This window comes from Oncorhynchus masou, chromosome 23 (assembly GCF_036934945.1).
Source record: "Oncorhynchus masou masou isolate Uvic2021 chromosome 23, UVic_Omas_1.1, whole genome shotgun sequence".
Taxonomy (NCBI): Eukaryota; Metazoa; Chordata; class Actinopteri; order Salmoniformes; family Salmonidae; genus Oncorhynchus; species Oncorhynchus masou.
The window spans coordinates 64,092,528-64,116,716 of NC_088234.1; positions in this window are offsets into that span (position 1 = coordinate 64,092,528).

The window sequence follows — 24,189 nt, forward strand, 5'->3', positions numbered from 1 at the left end:
AATTTTTATAATGTTGTATGTTTGTCCCCCGACACCACTTTCCATAAATTTGTATAGCAGACCCTCATGCCAAATTGAGTCAAAGGATTTTTTGAAATGAACAAAGCCTAAGACTTTGCCTTTGTTTTGGTTTGTTTGTTTGTCAATGTCAGAGTTGTGTGTATAGGTGGCATGGAAGTCAGGTGCATGAGAATCAAACTGAATGTAATGGAGTTATTTAATAACAATAAACAAAACATAACTCCAACACTAAATATAACAATAAAATAAAGTGGGTACGAGGACCCGTCATGCACCAATACAAACAACACAACACTAAATAACAAACAAACAATCTCTGACAAATACATGAGGTGAAACAAAGGGTTAAATACACAACATGTAATGAATGGGATTGAAAACAGGTGTGTGGGAAGACAAGACAAAACCAATGGAAAATGAAAAATGGATCAATGATGGCTAGAAGGCCGGTGACGTCGACCACCGAGCACCGCCCGAACAAGGAGAGGCTTCAACTTCGGCAGAAGTCGTGACAGACAATTTGGGTGTGCAGGCTGAATACGTGGTCTGTCATATAATAATTTGGTAAAAAGCCAATTTGACTTTTGCTCAGTACATTGTTTTCACTGAGACTGCTGTTAATGATAATGCATACGATTTTCCCAAGGTTGCTGTTGACCTTTATCCTACAGTAATTATTGGGGTCAAATTTGTCTCCTCTTTTGTGGATTGGGGTGATCAGTCATTGGTTCCAAATATTGGGGAAGATGTCTGAGCTAAGGAAAATGTTAAAGAGTTTTAGTATAGCCAATTGGAATTTGTTGTCTGTATATTTTATCATTTCATTGAGGATACCATCAACACCAAAGGCCTTTTTAAGTTGGAGGGTTTTTATTTTGTCATGTAGTTCATTCAAGGTAATTGGAGAATCCAGTGGGTTTTGGTAGTCTTTAATAGTTGATTCTAAGATTTGTATTTGATCATGTATATGTTTTCGCTATATTTTCATTGTTATAGAGTCACACAGATTGGAGAAGTGGTTTACCCATACCTCTCCATTTTGTAAAGATAATTATTTGAGTTGTTGTTTGTTTAGTGTTTTTCCAATTTTCCCAGAAGTGGTTAGAGTCTATGGATTCTTCAATTACATTGAGCTGATTTCTGTCACGCTGTTCCTTCTTTTTCCATAGTATATTTCTCTCATTTAAACACCTATCTGATCACCCTCACCCCTCCTCCTCTTCTTCCCTTCCTCACCCCTCCTCCTCTTCTCCCCTGTCCTCTGCTCCGCTTCCTCACCCACCACCTCATTATAATCCTCACCTCTCTCTATCTCCCCCTTCCCCCTCTCCTCTCCATGCACCTCTCTTACCCTCTCATCTCCCACCTGTCTCGTTTCTCTCCTCCTCCACCCTCCACTCTTCCATCATTCCCATGGGTCATTTCATCCAGGGTTTTAATCACAGTACTGCTCATAGAACTCACAGCAGATGGAGTGCAGCCGCTGCATTCTCCCCAATGGCGTCTCTGTGCATTCTACTTCATTAGGTTAGGGTGATGAGGCCAGGGCAGACAGACTGAGATCCTGTCTGAGTCCAAATTACACCCTATTCCTTATGTAGTGCACTACATTTGACCAGGGCCCATATGACTTTGGTCAAAAGTAGTGCACTAAATAGGGACTAGGTTGTCATTTGGTAAGCAGTCTAAGTGCATATTCACAGGACTGACGATGAGGGTTGTGAGCAGGACTCTCGTTCCGTTTTGAACCTCAGCAGTTATGGTTTTAAAACTGTTCATTTATTCATCTGTGATTCTGCCAATGCGCATAGCATATATTTTCTGCTGCATTTGCAGTTACAGAGTGTGTGTGTGTGTGTGTGTGTGTGTGTGTGTGTGTGTGTGTGTGTGTGTGTGTGTGTGCGTGTCCATCCGTGTGCATGTGTGTTTGTGCGTGTGCACCAACTAAAACAAGTTATTGCCTTAGGCAGTCACTTGGACTTGTGTAAGAGTGCGTATATTTGATCATATAGCTTGGGGCTCAGTTCCATACAGCACTTAGTGGGGCAGCGTCTCATTTTGACCTATACTCAATCCTCTGCTGCTGAGGCTGTATGTTGTTCAGTGGTTGTAATGGGACTGTGACAATACACTGAATAGATTCCTTTGAACGAAATATAAATGTGGTATGCACAATTTGCATATTTTCTCCAGTGACTGGAGACGTACTCTATCTCAATGACTGCCTGGCCGGCGGCTGTAGCTGCTGTACCGTATGGACTGGCTGTGTGTGTGTGTGTGTGTGTGGGTGTGTGCATCTACAGTATGTGCTGTGTATTCCCCTGTGGCAGTTTTGTGAACAGGCATGGGGTTCTGTGTGTGTGTGTGTACAGTATGTGATGTGTATGGAGAACAGGCGTAGGGGTCTGCATAGGGGGTACACTGAGGGACAAACTAAAAGTCACAGCTGAGAGACTCTTTTAATAGTGACTAAAACAAGAGAGAGAGAGAGAGATTGGACATATTTAAAGACCAAACAAGTCCTGGTAATGAACGATAATATTGTGAGAATATTGTTCCATTTTCATATAATATGGTGATACCTGTAGCTAAACCTCCAGTATGTTCCGGACCTTCATTTTTCCACTTCTTTCAGATCTGTGAACACACATGGCATATATCCTCTAGTGGAAGGAACAAGGGACCGAGCCAGATGAAATGGGCCTCTCATATCGTATGATCCACACATTCTCTGCCTTAATGCAGGGCATACACTACACATTATTGCCATCCCAAACGCATTTTCATGATCTGGGGAAAATCCTATGAACTTGGGCTAGGATTAGTAAGCCGGGACTCGCGTAGTTTGACCGGCTCAAGGTCACACCGATGATGGCTGTTCTGTTGTCGAGACCCCTTGTCGGATGTCCCTTTAATTCTCTGACATGTCAGACATTTTGGTTGTGCATCTTGTAGTATGAGCAGTGCTACGAAGTGATTTGGTAAGGACTGCTGATTGGTGGAGTTAATTTTACATGGCCTGGTGCCGTGGATGGGCGGAGTTCTCATTATAAACCATTCCATTGATCCTTAAGCATCATCGCCACCCACCCGGGGCACCTGGCCATGCAAAATGAACTCCACTGCGTCCTACCATGACAGAAACCAAAAATATAATTTCCTATAATCCACATTCTATGCCTCAGTGTAAGGGATCCTGTCCTCCTTCTCTGAGGAGGAGAAGCGAGAAGGATCGGAGGACCAAAACGCAGCGTGGTAAGTGTCCATAATGTTTATTTTAAAACATAAACTGAACACTACGAAATACAAAACAATAAACGTGAAATGAACGGAACAGTCCCGTGTGGTGCCAAACAATGACACGGAAGACAAACACCCACAACCCAAAACTGAAACCCAGGCTACCCAAGTGTGATTCTCAATCAGGGACAACAATTGACAGCTGCCTCTGATTGAGAGGCCAAACTCAAAAATCAACATAGAAAAACAAACATAGACTGCTCACCCAACTCACACCCTGACCATACTAAAACAAAGATAAAATAACAGAACTATGGTCAGAACGTGACACTCAGTCTCTTTTGTGAGGTTTCTGAACATAATAACTAATGCGACAACTGAGAAACGCAGAGCAGGATAAACTAGAGAATAACAGTGTAATGTGAGCACCCATGTTCTGAGGTTGAGGATGGACAAGGAAATCGGGAAATGTTGTTAACATTTTATAAGTCGTGTAGTGTACGCCCAGCATAAGGGTCTTCATCCATTTGACCTGGGTCTAGATCTGCTCGTCACCTGACCTTTGACCCTTTTACTGTAGCTCTTCTGTCCACAACGGTAAACAAGTTCCTGAATTACAGAGAGATTCTGAAATTCCCAAGAGTTTTCAGTCCAACATTCACAAGATGAACTCAAATGAACCACTGAAAACATGTAGTAGATGTGCCAAATGCCTTCTTCCCAAGTCAAGTGTTATTTTATTCAAGTATAAGTCACAAGCTACAATGTTACATAACTTGAGTATACAGTACTTCATGCTGTTCAATGTATGTTTAATTCACTATGGGAAAATTACATTATTACATAACCTAAACAATGATGACTGGAATGTGGTCGCTACACATCAAAACAACCCCAAAAACATAACAAAGAAAAAATAAACTATGCTATCATCCTATAGGCTCATTAACCCGGACAGACGTCATCGTCATGTATCCATGTAGACGGTCAGTTCTTCTCTTGACAGTTCCTGGTTGGAGTGGTATGTGTGTGTGTCCATACAAGTGTGTAAACATGTGTGTGTGTGCATGCGTAGTGTGTGTGTTCAGACCCTTTGCTATGAGACCCAAAATTGAGCTCAGGTGCATCCTATTTCCATTGATCATTCTTGAGATGTTTCTACAACTTGATTGGAGTCCACCTGTGTTAAAGTCAATTGATTGAAATGCAGAAAGGCGCACACCTGTCTATATAAGGTCACATCAGAGAACAGTTCATATCAGAGAAAAAAACAACACATGAGGTCGAAGGAATTGTCCTTAGAGCTCAGAGTCAGGATTGTGTGGAGGCACAGATCTGGGGAAGGGAACCAAAATATTCCTGCAGCATTGAAGGTCCCCAAAAACACAGTGGCCTCCATCGTTCTTAAATGGAAGAAGATTGGAACCACCAGGACTCTCCCTAGAGCTGGCCTCCCGGCCAAATGCAGCAATCGTGGGAGGAGCGCCTTGGTCAGGGAGGTGACCAAGAATCCGATGGTCACTCTGACAGAGCTCCAGAGTTTCACTGTGGAGATGGGAGAACCTTTCAGAACCTTTCATGTGTGTGTCGGGCAGTTATTTGCATATTTCAGATAATTGGGGAGCATCACAGCGTGAAACAAGCATTCTCAGCCTCATGCAGCACTGGGCTCATACAATATTGAATCTTTTGTCCTCTGCAGACTCTCTGCATGGCTGGGAATAGAATAGAAGGGAGAGAACTGGGGCAGAAAACTCTTAACTCCATTCCAGAGTTCTATTCTAGAACACTGCTGTTCTGTTGTCCTGTTTGTTCATAGATGTTCACTACTCTTTAATTTGGATAATGACGTCTGTTTTGTAAAGAGCCAGTGTGTGTGGATCATACTGTACAGTATGTCCTAATCCATTTTTTTTCCTAGGGCCCTCAAAAGCCTGACTGCATGTGTGGGTATTGCTCTCCCTCTCTGGCGCTAAACGGTGCCAGGCTACCCTCCTTACGCACACCTGTCACCATCATTATGCGCAGCAGAGCTCATTGGACTCACCTGAACTCCTTCCCAATTTATGTCTGCTTCCCCGTTTGTTCCCTGTGTCAGCATTGACGTCGTTATGTGTTCATGTCCAGACGCTGTCCTGTCCTGTTCCATGTCCGTTGCCATTAAATGTTCACTCCCTGTACCTGCTTCTCGTCTCTACCAGCGTCGACCCTTACAGGTATGGTTGTGGGTACGCAGACCTGTAAGCCACTGCGGCCCCTAATTATTTTGTGGCACCCAACCTCATCATAGTTGCCCATCCCTGATCCAGAGAAATGAACTACCTATGAGTGAGATCTGCATGGCCTGGGAACTAAAGTTGAAGTCGGAAGTTTACATACACTCAATTAGTATTTGGTAGCATTGCCTTTAAATTGTTTAACTTGGGTCAAACGTTTCAGATAGCCTTCCACAAGCTTCCCACAATAAGTTTGGTGAATTTTGTCCCATTCTTCCTGGCAGAGCTGGTGTAACTGAATCAGGTTTGTAGGCCTCCTTGCTTGCACACGCTTTTTCAGTTCTGCCCTCAAATTTTCTATAGGACGGAGGGGCTTTGTGATGGGGCTTTGTGGCTTTGTGATGGCCACTCCAATACCTTGCCTTTGTTGCCCCTAAGCCATTTTGCCACAACTTTGGAAGTATGCTTGGGGTTATTGTCCATTTGGAAGACCCCTTTGCGACCAAGCCTTAACTTCTTGACTGACGTCTTGAGATGTTGCTTCAATATAGCACCCTTCAATAAAGCACCCCCACAACATGATGCAGCCACCCCCGTGCTTCACAGTGGGGATGGTATTCTTCGGCTGCTTGCAAGCCTCCCCCTTTTTCCTCCACACATAACGATGGTCATTATGGCTAAACAGTTATATTTTTGTTTCATCAGACCAGAGGACATTTCTCCAAAAAGTACAATCTTTATCCCCATGTGCAGTTGCAAACCGTAGTCTGTCTTTTTAATGGCGGGTTTGGAGCAGTGGCTTCTTCCTTGCTGAGCGGCCTTTCAGGTTATGTTGATATAGGACTTGTTTTACTGTGGATATCGATACTTTTGTACCTGTTTCCTCCAGCATCTTCACAAGGTCCTTTGCTGTTGTTCTGGGATTGATTTGCACTTTTCGCACCAAAGTACGTTCATCTCTTGGAGACAGAACGCGTCTCCTTCCTGAGCGGTATGACGGCTGCGTGGTCCCATAGTGTTTATATTTGCGTACTATTTTTTGTACAGATGAGCGTGGTACCTTCAGGCGTTTGACAATTGCTCCCAAGGATGAACCAGACTTGTGGAGGTCTACACTTTTTTTTATGAGGTCTTCTTTTGATTTTCCATGATGTCAAGCAAAGAGGCACTGAGTTTGAAGGTAGGCCTTGAAATACATCCACAGGTACACCTCCAATTGACTCAAAAGATGTCAATTAGCCTATCAGAAATTTTCCAAGCTGTTTAAATGCACAGTCAACTTAGTGTATGTAATTGTCTGACCCACTGGAATTGTGATACAGTGAGTTATAAGTGAAACAATCTTTCTGTAAATAATTGTTGGAAAAACTTATTGTGTCATGCACAAAGTAGATGTCCTAACCCTAACCCTAACCCTAACCCTAACCCTAACCCTAACCCTAACCCTAACCCTAACCATAACCCTAACCCTAACCATAACCCTAACCCTAACCCTAACCCTAACCCTAACCCTAACCCTAACCCTAACCCTAACCCTAACCCTAAACCCTAACCCTAACCCTAACCCTAACCCTAACCCTAACCCTAACCCTAACCCTAACCCTAACCCTAACCCTAACCCTAAACCCTAACCCTAACCCTAACCCTAACCCTAACCCTAACCCTAAACCCTAACCCTAACCCTAACCCTAACCATAACCCTAACCCTAACCCTAACCCTAAACCCTAACCCTAACCCTAACCCTAACCCTAACCCTAACCCTAACCCTAACCCTAACCCTAACCCTAAACCCTAACCCTAACCCTAACCCTAACCCTAACCCTAACCATAACCCTAACCCTAACCCTAACCCTAACCGACCTGCCAAAACTATAGTTTGTTAACAAGAAATTTGTGGAGTGGTTGAATAACTAGGTTTAATGACTCCAACCTAAGTGTATGTAAACTTCCGACTTCAACTGAATATGCGCCACTGCACTTGATCATGAATATACTATTTTGATGGAGTTTTGGATATAGAGAAGTGTTTTACAATGTGCAGACAGCATCCTTGTCCTGGCTCCACACACCTGCAGTACATTGATGTAAGAAATGGAGTGCATCAATCACCTGCCTTCACTCTTAGTTTAAGATGCTGCAACCTGGACTCAGGGGTAGACATAACATAGGGAATGTAAATCTGGGCACTCCAATTACTATGATATGTTACGTTTCATATGGTATGTATTCATTTTGTATGATATATTACAAATTATAATTTGTACGACATGTTACAAATTGCAATTCAATTTGAATTGTTATGAATCTGCTAAACATATGATATGCTACGAATTCCGAGTTAGGCTAGGGGTTAGTTAGTTAGGCTAGGGGTTAGTTAGTTAGGCTAGGGGTTAGTTAGTTAGGCTAGGGGTTAGTTAGTTAGGCTAGGGGTTAGTTAGTTAAGGCTATGGGTTAGTTTGTTAGGCTAGGGGTTAGTTTGTTAGGCTAGGGGTTAGTTTGTTAGGCTAGGGGTTAGTTTGTTAGGCTAGGGGTTAGTTTGTTAGGCTAGGGGTTAGTTTGTTAGGCTAGGGGTTAGTTTGTTAGGCTAGGGGTTAGTTTGTTAGGCTAGGGGTTAGTGGTTTCTCTTGAAAAAAATAAGTTTTTCTAATGAAGACCTAAACAGCATTTAATGTGTGAGCAATATGGTTTGTTGTGAATTTCAAAGACACAAAACCATAATTATAATCATAAAGGGAGGTGCCCCATCAGCTTTGCTGCACTTTTCTTCACATACATTCTCTCTCTCTCTCCTCCACCTCCCTCCCTGTGTCTTTGCTAAAGTAAAGTGCAATCAAAACAGAAGTCCTTCTACTGTATGTACAGTATCTTTACATTTCTCAGAATCTAAATCACTTCATAACCAATAGGCACTTACTAAACTGTCACAAGTGATTAGCACCAAATAACTCTCAACCTGTAATTTGTAGAATCCTAATTTTTTTCGCACCTTAATTTTCCGCTCCCAGAGCTTAAAACTGAAACCACAACTTCAAAAGCTCCTCATTATAATCCTTTATTATTGATACGGGAAAGTTGGGTGAGTAAATGTGGCAGTAATTAGTAAGAAAGGAGCTTAGGCCTTTTTAAGAGTCTCATTTCAGCGCGATAAGGGACTATGGCAACGTCACAAAGGATTTAACAAACTCTGTATGCTAAACCGACACTAACAGTAAAAAATTTAAATAGTACAAAAAAATCCCCAAGTTGCTATGTTAGTTAAATAACATTTTAAAAACATTAGGCTATAAAGAGGATCTTATGGCTCCCACCTCTTCTGTGTATTGAATAACACTCTTCTAGTGACAGTGTCCTGTGTGCTAAATAGGTTTAGATTGATAGTGCCTCAGTATTGAACACACCACATGCGTGAGCACACGCATGGACACACACACACTTTTAGAACTAGTAGTGGGGCCACAGTGAGTGTTTAGTCATATATAATATACCGTATGCCATTCAGCAGGCACTTTTATCCAAAGTGACATACAGTCCTGTGTGCATTCAGTCATGTGGGCATGTATTTTACATATGGGCAGCCCCTGGGATTTGAATCCACAATCCTGGCATTGCAAGCGCCATGCTCTACCAACTGAGCCAGTAGATTAGTCTTGGTTGGGCTCTTTGTGGAATGAGAGGGGCATTGTGGGCATAACTTAAGGTACGTGGCTGCTTAATACTGTCCTCAGTCTGGTCTGGTCTGGGCTTAACATTCACTGTACCACAAAGCACCTGTCCTACCATTCTGGGTCTGTGGGTGTGCATTTGCATCTATGCGTTCCTGTGTGTGTGTAACTGTGTGTGTAACTGTGTGTGTGTGTGTGTGTGTGTGTGTGTCTGCATCTGGGTGTGTGACAAAAGTCCTCTCATCCACAGGATTATGAGAGTTGTTAGACTGAAGCCTCATTAAGTCTTCTTTTGATCTCTTTATTCACACATACGCACACACACGCACACACACGCACGCACGCACACACACACACACACACACACACGCACGCACGCACGCACGCACGCACGCACACACACACGCGCACACAACATGGGTCCAGATGAGAGGACAGAAAATGTAAAGTATGAAAAAGTATATGACCTTGCTGATAATTCATCCAACTTTAATCTTAACAACAGTACATGATGTAACAGAGAACATCAGTATGGATGATAAGGTCAAAAATAACAACATCCCACTCAGGTTGACACTAATCACCCCCCGTATCTTCTCCTCCCACACAAACACCCCATGATCACGTTACATATATACATGCAACCTGTATGTGAGTCCTGAGTACGGTGCCATTTCGGACGTATGCCTGTATGTTCCTCCCAGGTGTCCACAGTAAATGTGATGGTATGATGGTAGACATGATAGAGAAATACCGTAAACAACATCACATCCCTATGGGGGTTACAAATGGCGAGCAGTGCCACAATGGTACACAGACAGACAGACAGACAGACAGACCCCCCCCCGCTCCATGTTGCATTAGATTAATCCACACACATTTAAAAACTCAGAAGGGAGGGTAATGACCTAGATTAGTGTAATGGATGTGAAACGGCTAGCTAGTTAGCGGTGGTGCGCACTAAATAGCGTTTCAATCGGTGACGTCGCTTGCTCTGAGACCTTTGAGTAGTGGTTCCCCTTGCTCTGCAAGTGTAGCGGCTTTTGTGGAGCGATGGGTAACGATGCTTCGAGGGTGACTGTTGACGTGTGCAGAGCGTCCCTGGTTCACGCCCAGGTCGGGGCGAGGGGACGGACATAAAGTCTATACTGTTACATTAGCATGGTGCTTACTGTGCGTGCATATGTGTGTGTGCATGTTCAGTAATGAGTGTGTGTATTAGAGGGCGAGAGAGGTCATGTGATGTAAACGATGTGTCTTACAGGCTTGTAGTATTACTGTACTGTAGCTAACTCCAGAACAGCTCAAGGAGCCCATGAGGTACCGTACACTCAACCCTCCTAAATCAGCTCACTGTCCTCTACATACAAACATCAACCACAACATCAATCAATCAAATTGTATTTATTCATCCCAAAATGCACTCATGTCATGGTGTTTCAGGTTACAGTACAAGACACTGGTTTGAGACATGGGTCAAGGTTCAATCCAAGGTGCTGTCAACAACCACATTCCACTGTTAAAGGTCATTTACACTTGAGCCAACATACACTAAATGGCCAAATATCTCCTTGCAAAATCATGGAGTTGATCCCCCCTTTGTTGCTTTAACAGCCTCCAATAGACATTGGAACATTGCTTTGTGGACTTGCTTCCATTCAGCCATAAGACATTAGTGAGGTCAGGCACTGGCTCTCAGTCTGCGTTCCAATTCATCATCATTGACTATAAACATCTGGGATATGGACTTTAGTTAAAAGGTGCCTTGTCAACAATGCAGTGAGCTTGTTGACAATCCACATTTGATTGAATCCTAGTCATGGCTTTAGATAAATTACACGAGTGGACACATGTAATTAGATGATGCAACATAAGAAACGGTGATAAACACAACTTTTTGGCCCACTAAGAGTCCACATGTTACATACGGAAAGACACCCCCACACACTGAATCGTGTGGTCTGAGTTAAAACAGCAGCTGTGGAAATGTTATGGTTGGCTGAGACGATGGTACCACTGAAAATACTCAAGACATTGAACAGATGTATGAACACACACACACAGAATACTACAATGTGAAAGTACACATGCACATGCCTACGCGTGCTCACACACACAGGCACCACGAAAGCAACTACCTTGAAAGTTTGAATGATAGTTTCCTCCTCTTTCCCCCTCCTCTTTCCCCCTCCTCCTTCTCCTCTTTCCTCCTCCATCCTCCCGCCTCCTCCTCTCTCCCCCTCCTCTCTCCTCCCTCCTCCTCCTCCATCCTCCCGCCTCCACCTCATCCCGCATCCTCCTCTCTCCTCATCCCGCATCCTCCTCTCTCCTCCTCTCCTCTCTCCTCCTCCACCCACCCGCCTCCTCCTCCTCTCTCCCTCCACCTCTCTCCTCCTCATCCCGCATCCTCCTCTCGCCTCCTCCTCCTCCTCCTCTCCTCTCCTCCGCCTCCTCCTTCCTCCTCTTTCCTCTCTCCTCCTCCTCCTCCTCTTTCCTCTCTCCTCCTCCCGCCTCCTCCTCTCTCCTCCATGTAAAAAGAGGGAGTGTGTTCTCCCTGTGGCAGGGATCCTGAAACTCAGAGATCCAGCTCCTTACATTATAAAACGCAGTAAATGGTAGCGAAGGAGGAAGGAGAGAGAGAGGAAACGAGGGGCTCGAGAGGAGGAAAGTGGGGGAGGACACAAGCAAGCACGCATGCATGCACAGTGTACATTCCTTTGTACTGATCTTCGTCCAATCATCATAAAAGGAAAATCTGGTGATTTGCAGAGCTCAAACTCAATCAAAGTGGGTTGTTGACTAATTACCCCCAATCAGAAATGTGCACGTCAAGGTTATTATAGTAAATGAAAAAACAAAAATTGGAAAAACAATTTAGTAAATGTAATTAAAATAATAAAGACAAATATTTGAAAAACTAAAACTATACTGAAACTGTTATCTTTGACTGCTGTAACTTTTGTCGTCTGGGGAAGGGGAGGAGGACCAAGGTGCAGCATGGTAAGTGTTCATATTATTTAATGAAATATGCAACACTAGACAAAACAACAAACACTACAAACAAACAGTCCTGAAAGGTGAAACAAAAACACTAAACAGGAAACAACCACCCACAAAACACAATGGAAAACAGGCTACCTAAATATGGTTCTCAATCAGGGACAGCGATTGACAGCTGCCTCTGATTGAGAACCATACCAGGCCAAACACAGAAATAGAAAATCATAGACAAACTAACATAGACAACCCACCCAACTCACGCCCTGACCATACTAAAACAAAAGACAAAACAAAGGAACTAAGGTCAGAACGTGACAACTGCAAAACTAACACATATCAAAATCACCATAAATATGTTTATTTTTTATTTTAACTTTGTGCAAGAAACAAATGGCGTTTTCAATCTTGCTTTCTATGGGGTTTTCAAGCTTCTGAATCTGGCGGGCAAGTGCTGCCACTAGAAGGAAAACTTTCAAATAGGCTTGTGCATCACTCTGACTAGCTATCAGCAGCTAACAGGGAAGACATTCTAGGGCGAGCACAGAGCAGGAGCGTGAACCACAGGCGTGAACAATGGCGGCAGCAACACCAGCAGTGGTCAGAGAGGTAAAAGGGAAAAACACAACCAACCTCACAGTTCATCTGAACAGCACCACAAGCAATTTCAGGATAAGGTGACACAGATATTATTTTATTTTTTGGAATTCGGTCAGGATTCAAGTCCTGGTCAAATATGAACACATGTAAGACGTGGAAAATGTGTAGAATTGTAGGAAATTAGAATCAAAAGGGCAAAATTTTCTCTTCACTCGATGGAATAATGTATAGAATTGTAGAAATTAGCTTTAAAATGGCAAATGTTTCTCTATGCCTACAAGAAGGCTGTGAACAGTTTGAACAGTTTGGTATCACATGGGTTGCAAGGTGGGTATTTGCTATTAAATATGTCTTTGGGATATGGGACGGAATTTTGACGTCTGGATGAAAAGCGTGCCCAAAGTGAACTGCCTGCTACTCAGGCCCAGACGCTAGGATATGCATATTATTATTAGTATTGGATAGAAAACACTCTGAAGTTTCTAAAACTGTTTGAATAATGTCTGTGCGTATAAGAAAACGGATTTGGCAGGGCAAACCCCGAGCACAATCTATCCATGGAAAAAACGTTTTGAGCTCAATCTGTTTTCCATTCGTTTTCTATGGCATTCCCTTTTAATAGAAATATGCTTGCAGTTCCTATGGCTTCCACTAGATGTCAACAGTCTTTAGAAATTGATTGATATTTTTCCTTTGAGAAATGAGGGAAGTACTGCTATTCAGAATGAGTGTCAAGCCAAGTGTACTCTTTTGTTTGGGGCGCGGGACCTGGGGCTCGCTCCACTTATATACAACACAGTATATTCCGTCTTAAATTTTATCGATTATTTACGTTTTAGGATACCTAAGGATGGATTAGGAAAGTTGTTTGAAATGTTTTTCTGAATCAAACACGCCAAATAAATGCACAGTTTATTGAACAAAATGAACATTTGAGATGTTTCTGGGACATATTGGAGTGCCAACAGAAGAAGATCTTCAAAGGTAAGGCATGAATTATATAGTTATTTCTGACATTCGTGTCGCACCTCCCTGATTGAAAAATGTTTGTCATGCATTTGTAAGCGGGTGGTCTTCAGATAATAGCATGGTAAGCTTTCGCCGTAAAGCCTTTTTGAAATCTGACATGGTGGCTGGATTAACAAGAAGTTAAGCTTTATTTTTATGTATTACACTTGTGATTTCATGAAAGTGAAATATGTATAGTAATTTAATTTGAATTTGGCGCTCTGCCATTTCACAGGATGTTGTCAAATCGATCCCGCTAACAGAATTTGACCCCTAAGAAGTTTAAGCCGATAAATGACAATATGCATCTGGACCTTTGCCACCAAAGAAAACGTGTTTGATCCGAACCATCTCCATTAGTAGGTGAGCACCCCTGCTGTAGTCCAACAGCACACAAATGGCTCCTAGCTTCACATGCATAAGGCTACTCTCTGTCCCTAACAGAGAGAAAAACATAAAAACAAAATGTTTTTTTGTTTTTTAAACTGAAACTGAAAAAAACCTACAGTAACCTCTGTGTAGAAGTTATCCATAATCCAACCCCCAACTGATAACTACTTCAACCTTGTCTTACCACTGCCCTGAGAAACATAAGCAGACTTCAGGTGTACCCTGAAGCAATTAGGGTTAAGTGCCTTGCACAAGAGCACATATACAGATGTTTCACCTAGTTGGGGCGGGGATTCAAACCAGCGACTTTTTGGTTACTGGCCCAATGCTCTTACCCGCTAGGCTACCTGCTTCCCATATTCGTCGTTGCGTCATGTATTTGGACACACTCCAGAATTCTTCTGTTCACAGTATGAGTGGCATGTTTGCTAAAGGGGAGTCTTACTTTGTGCTAGTACCAGGGCCGGCTCCAGGCATAAGCGACATAAGCGGTCCCCAACCCCCACACACAAAAAAAGCTATCTGAACTTGTAGTAATCATGGCCGAATACCGACCAGGCAGGGCAAGAGTGTCACAGTTCTTGTTTTATTTTGAGTGTGTTTCTTTGGGATGCTGCTGGAGGGCACCCTTGCCTTGTTTTCTAGTTCCCAGGTTACCCTGATTGTTCTCATTGGTTTCACCTGTGTTTGATTGCCCTCCCTGTTCACCTGGTTGCCTGGCTATTTAGGTTCCTCTGTTGGCCTGGATCTGTGCTTAGGTCTTAAGTTTTGTTTAGTGCACTCTGGTGCTGATGCCTTGTTGTCTATCAAGACTTTAGTAAATATCTGGATTTACCCTTACCTCTGCTTGATATGTTTCTATGCGAGTGAGTTCGAGTTCGTACAAATGAAACTACGGTGTCAATAAAAAAAGAACCAGCCATTTATCTATCGTCATTTAAGAGAAATCGTACAATGTCAAATTGGTGATGTTCAAGAATATATATACATATAAATATCAATATTTTTTTAAAGTTACAGATCCAGTTGCAGCATGTTCATACAAATCTTTTTAAAGTGTGCTTCGGAGCTCTGCGAGATTTCTGTGATTTTCTGAAATAACACACACTCACTAAACCCTCCGTAAATAAGTCAGTTCTTAACGTAAAGCCTTAAAACTCAAAATTCTATAAGTGTCTAACCAAGGAGGATCAACCGGAAGTGTATTAAAATGGTGTCATAGGTGCTGTTTCGAAGGGTTAAAAAGGTTAGATCTTTTCAAAACTTCATATGTGTGATTAGGCAACCCTCAATCAGTCATTTCTCCCAACAGATGTCAAAGAAAAGCTCTCAAACACACACACACACACACACACACACACACACACACACACACACACACACACACACACACACACACACACACACACACACACACACACACACACACACACACACACACACACACACACACACACACACACACACACACAGCAAGGATGGAGTGACAAAGTGTGGTGCTTAAAGACACACAGAGCCTGCAATGGCCTGTTTGGAGAGCTCATTGGTCTTCCTGGTGCCGCTTGCTTGGTGGTGCCCCTTGCTTAGTGGTGTTCCAGACTCTGGGGCCTTTTAGAACAGGTGTATATATACTGAGATCATGTGACACTTAGATTGTACACAGGCGGACGCCCTCGACAACAGCCAGTGAAATTGCAGGGCTCCAAATAAAATAAAAAAGAAATCCGACAATTGAAATTCCTCAAAAATACAAATATTATACACCATTTTAAAGATAAACTTCTTGTAAATCCAACCACAGTGTCCGATTTCAAAAAGGCTTTTCTGCGAAAGAACACCATGCGATTATTTTGGGTCAGCGCCTAGTCACAGAAAACCATACAGCCATTTTCCAGCCAAGGAGGGGGCTCACAAAAGTCAGAAATAGTGAATAAATTAATCACTAACCTTTGATGATCTTCATCAGATGGGACTCCCAGGACTCCATGTTAGACAATAAATGTGTGTTTTGTTCGATATAGTTAATCTTTATGTCCAAAAACCTAATTTGAAATTGGTGCGTTATGTTCAGAAATGCATTGTCTCAAACAAACATCTGGTGAAAGTGCAGAGAGCCAAATCAAATTACAGAAATACTCATCATAAACATTGATAAAATATACAAGTGTTAAACATACAATTAAAGATAAACATCTCCAAAATTAAACTGCCTGCAACTCAGGCCCAGAAGATAGGATATGCATATAATTAGTAGATTTGGATAGAAACCACTCTAAAGTTTCAAAAACGGTTAAAATAATGTCTGTGAGTATAACAGAACTGATATGGCAGGCGAAAACCAGAGGAAAATCCACCAGGAAGTACTATTATTTTGAAAGGCTGTTTTTCAATTGAAAGCCTATTCACAAGCTCTATGGCTTCTTCTACATGTGGCCAGTATAGGCATTGTTTCAGGCTTTTACTCTGAAAAATGAGGGAGATACAGTACTTTCAATCAGTGGCCAGTGGAAATTTAGACATCAGCCATGCGCCTGATCGGGAATGTGCCTTTCTTGTTTCTTTCTATTGACAAAGCTTTTGTCCGGTTGAAATATTATTGATTATTTATGACAAAAACAACCTGAGGATTGATTTTAAACATTGTTTGCATGTTTCTTTGAGCTTTTATTGTACTTTTTTAAAAACTTCTGGACTTAATGCACTCGCCTTGAGCATTCAGATTACTTGACAAAACGCGTAAAAGAAAATTATATTTTTGGTCATAAAGAGGGACATTATCGAACAAAACGAACATTTATTGTCTAACATGGAGACCTGGGAGTGCCACCAGATGAAGATCAGCAAAGGTAAGTGATTAATTTTAATGCTATTTCTGACTTTTGTGACACTCTCCTTGGTTGGAAAATGGCTGTATGAATTTCTGTGGCTAGGTGCTGACCTAACATAATCGCAAACTATGCTTTCGCTGTAAAGCCTTTTTGAAATCTAACACAGCGGTTGCTATTTTTTTTCATTTCACTTCACCAATTTGAACAATTTTGTATGTCCATTACATGAAAGCCAAATATAAATCCATTTAAATTACAGATTGTAATGCAACAAAATAGGAAAACCGCCAAGTGGGATGAATACTTTTGCAAGGCACTGTAAAAAAATAAATATGATGCTTATCCCCAATATAAAACGGAGTGTTGTTTGCTTCATGATGAGTGAATCATTAATTATTTGATCAGTTATTGACTATGAAAAAGGAAGGAAGGAGAATTGAGAGGATGCCTCTGCTGCATGCACATACAGTGGGGCAAAAAAGAAGTTAGTCAGCCACCAATTGTTCAAATTCTCCCACTTAAAACGATGAGAGAGGCCTGTAATTTTCATCATAAGTACATTTCAACTATGACAGACAAAATGACATTAAAAAAAATCCAGAAAATCACATTGTAGGATTTTTTATGAATTTATTTGCAAATTATGGTGGAAAGTAAGTATTTGGTCACCTACAAACCAGCAAGATTTCTGGCTCTCACAGACCTGTAACTTCTTCTTTAAGAGGCTCCTCTGTCCTCCACTCGTTACCTGTATTAATGGCACCTGTTTGAACTTGTTATCAGTATAAAAGACACCTGTCCACAACCTCAAACAGTCACACTCCAAACTCCACTATGGCCAAGACCAAAGAGCTGTCAAAGGACACCAGAAACAAAATTGTAGACCTGCACCAGGCTGGGAAGACTGAATCTGCAATGGTTTGAAGAAATCAACTGCGGGAGCAATTATTAGGAAATGGAAGACATACAAGACCACTGATAATCTCCCTCGATCTGGGGCTCCATGCAAGATCTCACCCCGTGTGGTCAAAATTATCACAAGAACGTTGAGCAAAAATCCCAGAACCACACGGGGGGACCTAGTGAATGACCTGCAGAGAGCTGGGACCAAAGTAACAAAGCCTACCATCAGCAAGGGCATTGAAGATGAAACGTGGCTGGGTCTTTCAGCATGACAATGATCCCAAACACACTGTGCGGGCAACGAAGGAGTGGCTTCGTAAGAAGCATTTCAAGGTCCTGGAGTGGCCTAGCCAGTCTCCAGTCTCAGCCCCATAGAAAATACTTGGAGGGAGTTGAAAGTCCGTGTTGCCCAGCAACAGTCCCAAAACATCACTGCTCTAGAGGAGATCTGCATGGAGGAATGTGCCAAAATACCAGCAACAGTGTGTGAAAACCTTGTGAAGCCTTACAGAAAACTTTTGACCTCTGTCATTGCCAACAAAGTGTATATAACAAAGTATTGAGATAAACTTTTGTTATTGACCAAATACTTATTTTCCACCATAATTTGCAAATAAATTCATTAAATATTATTCATTAAATTCATATCTATTACAATGTGATTTTCTGGATTTTTTTCCCTCATTTTGTCTGTTATAGTTGAAGTGTACCTATGATGAAAATTACAGAGCTCTCATCTTTTTAAGTGGGAGAACTTGCACAATTGGTGGCTGACTAAATACTTTTACATATATCTCACTGGGCCACTCATCGTTGAGTCTACAGCAAAGGTAACAAATGGACACAAAAACTCTGTCCCTCAGGACACACACACGCACACACATTCACACATGCACACACGCACACCCGTGTGTGTGTGTGTGTGTGTCTGTGTGTGTGTGTATGTATGTGTATAACTGGGTTAAACCTCTGTGGATCCTCAGAGTCCAGTGGGATATAAACACTCAGAGAGATCGTCTCTAATCCTGGATTGAAACAGGATCCTCTTACTCAGTTAAACTTCTCCACTCTCACATACACATGCACGCACGCACACACAAACACGAAAACAAAACACCTCCCCCAGACACACTACTCAGAGAAAAACATGCAAAAAATATGCCTGTCATCTGTCACTCTTTGTTTCTGTATTGTATTTTATGTGATGATACACAATGTTGTCTGTTTCCAGTCTGGGACTCTGATTCAGTGTTGAATGGACAGAAAACACAGTGAAAACACAGGCATACCACACACACACACACACACACACACACACACACACACACTACACACACAGTTAAAAACAGACAAATGTTCCCTCCACTGGAGCCTGAAATTTACTTCCCTTCCCGCTGCTGGTTGTGTTTCTCACCCAGAGAAACAAGCAACCTGATTCAATCTGTGGTCCTTATGTATGTGAGGGCGTGTGTGTGTGCCTATGTGTGTACACTTTTTGTCAATCAATTTGTTTTCCTGATCATTTCTCCCTCTCCCTCTGGGTTTATCCATGGTTTGTATGTTTCGTCAGAATATTGCCCGAATGAGCATTCTACTCAATGCATTGTCAATGAGCGCTGATGAAGATTTAATCAAAAGTGTATTACAGTGGCTTGGAAATACAGTGAGAGGCAAATAATTAGTAGGAAAACCTTTTTCTCATTATTTTGTTTTCGCCAGAATACCTTTAGATGCATTATGTCAGCTAGCTAGCTAAGATATAGACACCACCAGATTGACTTTAGATGCAGTATAAAGTCAGCTAGCTAGCTAAGATATAGACACCACCAGATTGACTTTAGATGCAGTATAATGTTAACCTTACTTTGAAAATTACTTTTAAATTCAGAAAGGATGTTTGACGAAAAATTCTTTGACACTTCTCTGTTTACTCAATGACATTCAAATCAGCATTGAAAAAAGGCACAAGCCTAAGTTTGTTCCACCTGAGCGAGTCTGACCACAAGTCTGCCCACACTATTTGATGAGTCTGACCACAAGTCTGCCCACACTATTTGATGGATCGCGGGGAAAGAGCAGGAATAGGCTTTTGTAGGCTACAGTGCAAGCTATGTCTTCCAATGGTGCGACTTCTGTCGGCATCCTAAGATTATTCAACTTGAATAAACGTTTGGAGGTAAATATGCCAGCAGTAGTGTGGTCTACGGCGATACGGATATCACTTATTATTGATATCTACATAGCACATTGATGTGAATCACACAAACTACATAGCACATTGATGTTGCCTCACACAAACTGCTCCCTCATTTAGCTATTTGCGCCTTATGGATTGTGGTTGTTGTGGATGGCTGTTTACAAATCTAAATATGTATTTGAACCCTATAATAGTTGAATTCAAGACGTTTAAGCTGCCTATCAATCATTGTTTTTGAATCCAGTGGAAAGCCAGTGAACAATGCGCTCTAGCAACAGCTGCACAGTGCGGATCCCAGCCTATAGAATAAGAGTGGGGCTTTTTTTGCTCTATTTCATGCTAATAAAGGGGCAATCTTTAATTACTACATCAATTTTTCAAATCAAAATCAAAGTTTATTTGTCACATGCGCCAAATACAACAGGTGTAGGTAGACCTTACAGTGAAATACTTATTGACAGGCTCCAACCAATAGTGAAAAAAATTGTATTAGCTGAACAATAGGTAAGCAAAGAAATAAAACAACAGTAAAAACACAGGCTATATACAGTAGCGAGGCTATAAACGTAGCGAGGTCAGGCTGATTGAGGTAGTATGTACATGTAGATATGGTTAAAGTGACCATACATATATGATGAACAGAGAGTAGCAGTAGTGTAAAAGAGGTGTTGGCGGGTGGTGGGACACAATGCAGATAGCCCTGTGCGGGAGCACTGGTTGGTCAGGCCAATTGAGGTAGTATGTACATGAATGTATAGTTAAAGTGACTATGCATATATGATAAACAGAGAGTAGCAGCAGCATAAAAGAGAGGTTGGGGGGGTGGTGGGGGGGCACACAATGCAAATAGTCCGGGTAGCCATTTGATTACCTGTTCAGGAGTCTTATGGCTTGGGGGTAAAAACTGTTGAGAAGCCTTTTTGTCCTAGACTTGGCACTCCGGTACCACTTGCGGGGTGGCTGGGGTCTTTGACAATTCTTAGGGCCTTTCTCTGACACCGCCTGGTGTAGAGGTCCTGGATGGCAGGCAGCTTAGCCCCAGTGATGTACTGGGCCATACGCACTACCCTCTTGTGGTCAGAGGCAGATCAATTGCCGTACCAGTCAGTGATGCAACCAGTCAGGATGCTCTCGATGTTGCAGCTGTATAACCTTTTTTTATTTTTTATTTTACTAGGCAACCTTTCGGTTACTAGTCCAATGCTCTAACCACTAGGCTACCCTGCCGCCCCTTTTGAGGATCTCAGGACCATTGACAAATCTTTTTAGTTTCTTGACGGGGAATAGGCTTTGTCGTGCCCTCTGCATGACTGCCTTGGTGTGTTTGGACCATTCTAGTTTGGTGTTGATGTGGACACCAAGGAACTTGAAGCTCTCAACCTGCTCCACTACAGCCCTGATGAGAATGGGGCGTGCTCGGTACTCCTTTTCCTGTAGTCCACAATCATCTCTGTAGTCTTGGTTACGTTGAGGGAGAGGTTGTTATTCTGGCACAACGCGGGCAGGTCTCTGACCTCCTCTCTATAGGCTGTCTCATCATTGTCGGTGATCAGGCCTACCACTGTTGTGTCGTCTGCAAACTTAATGATGGTGTTGGAGTCGTTCCTGGCCATGCAGTCATGGGTGAACAGGGAGTACAGGAGGGGACTGCACACGCACCCCTGGGGAGCTCCAGTGTTGAGGATCAGCGTGGCAGATGTGTTGCTACCTACCCTCACCACCTGGGGACGGTCCGTCAGGAAGTTTAGGATCCAGTTGCAGAGGGAGGTGTTTAATCCCAGGATGCTTAGTTTAGTGATGAGCTTTGAGGGTACTATGGTGTTGAACCTTGCGCTGTAGCCAATGAATAGCATTCTCACATAAGTGTTATTTTTGTCCAAGTGTGAAAGGGCAGTGTGGAGTGCAATAGAGATTGCCTCATCTGTGGATCTGTTTGGGCGATATGCAAATTGAAGTAGGTCTAGGGTTTCTGGGATAATGGTGTTGATGTGAGCCATTACCAACCTTTCAAAGCACTTCATGGCTACGGACATGAGTGCTACGGGTCTGTAGTCATTTAGACAGGTTTCCTTTGTGTTCTTGGGCACAGGGACTATGGCGGTCTGCTTGAAACATGTTTGTATTACAGACTCAATCAGGGACATGTTGAAAATATCAGTGAAGACACCTGCCAGTTGGTCAGCACATGCCCAGAGCACACGTCCTGGTAATCCGTCTGGTCCCGCAGCCTTGTGTATGTTGACCTGTTTAAAGGTCTTACTCACGTCGGCTACCGAGAGCATGATCACACAGTCATCCGGAACAGCTAGTACTCTCATGTATAACTCAGTGTTGCTTGCCTCAAAGCGAGCATAGAAGTGATATAGTTCGTCGGGTTGGCTCGTGTCACTGGGCAGCTCGCGGCTGTGCTTCCCTTTGTAGTCCGTAATAGTTTGCAAGCCCTGCCACATCCAATGAGTGTCGGAGCCGGTGTAATATGATTCCATCTTATCCCTGTATTGACGCTTTACCTGTTTGATGGTTCGTCGCAGGGCATAGCAGGATTTCTTGTAAGCTTCCAGGTTAGAGTCCCGCACCTTGAAAGTGGCAGCTCTACCCTTTAGCTCAGTGCGAATGCTGCCTGTAATCCGTGGCTTCTGGTTGGGGTATGTACGTACAGGTACTGTGGGGACGACGTCCTAGATGCACTTATTGATAAAGCCAGTGACTGATGTGGTGTATTCCTCAATGCCATTGGAAGAATCCCGGAACATGTTCCAGTCTGTGATAGCAAAACAGTCTTGTAGTTTAGCACCTGCTTCATCTGACCACTTTTTTTATAGACCACTGGTGATCACTGGGTCACTGGTGCTTCCTGCTTTAATTTTTGCTTGTAAGCAGGAATCAGGAGGATAAATTTGTGTTCGGATTTACCAAATGGAGTGTGAGGGAGTGCTTTGTACGCGTCTGTGTGTGGAGTACAGGTGATCTAGAATTGTTTTCCCTCTGGTTGCACATTTAACATGTTGATAGAGATTTGGTAGAACTGATTTAAGTTTCCCTGCATTAAAGTCTCTGGCCAGTAGGAGCGCCGCCTCTGGGTGAGTTGTTTCCTGTTTGCTTATTTCCTTATACAGCTGGCTGAGTGCGGTCTTAGTGCCAGCATCTGTCTGTGGTGGTAAATAAACAGCCACGAAAAGTATAGCTGAAAACTCTCTAGGCAAGTAGTGTGTCCTGCAATTTATCACAATATACTCTACTTCAGGTGAGCAAAATCTAGAGACTTCCTTAGATTTAGTAACCTACCCAACCCTGGTTGGGCTGAGGTTGATGTTGTTTTGTTCTGACCAGACGGCTAGTTGGTTGAGGTCCTGCTGTATGGTGGAAGTGTCACATATGTTTCTAGGTTCAGGCCATCCACTAAGGCCCTGGAGTTGGATAGGGTAGCCTCTAATGCGCCATTGACGTGAGACCAAGCTGTGTGCCCTGGGAGAGGCCACAGGATAATTCTTGCCCCTGGGATATAGTCTCATTGGTATCTTATCACCAGGCTATGATGGCAAAGTCGTATTTCTAGGACACTTTAGCTAGTGTAATTTACACTAAACAGTTGTTAGAATCCTACCAGAATGACTGGGCTTATCACGACTTTTGGGCACCACAATGGCGCCAACGGCAGAGGGAGTCTTGAGAACATTCATAACAATGGCATGACGGGACCAAGTGACGTAGGTGCAAACTAAGTGACGTAGTAGGATATACAGGTACATTTAAACAGGGCTGAAAAGTGACTGGTAGCAGGAATACATACATACTCAAAAATAAAATACCCTCCCTCCCTCCCTCCCATAACTAAATGAATCACAGTGAGTAGTAGTGCTGGTCCATTAGTCCTAGCTGGCTCTATGTGAAATCCCTCACATCATAATTATAGCCATGTGATCCTGCAGCAGTTCGGCCACACAGATGTCATCCAGCCAGGAAGTGAGGGCTTTACTACAGACCACTACAGACCACTCAAAACATTACCAGGGTTAATACAACACAGAGACTGGGAGAATAGACCGTATACAGGCTACTGTTCTACATACTATGGTCGAGGGTTATTGATTTTTATTTAATTTTTTATTTCACCTTTATTTAACCA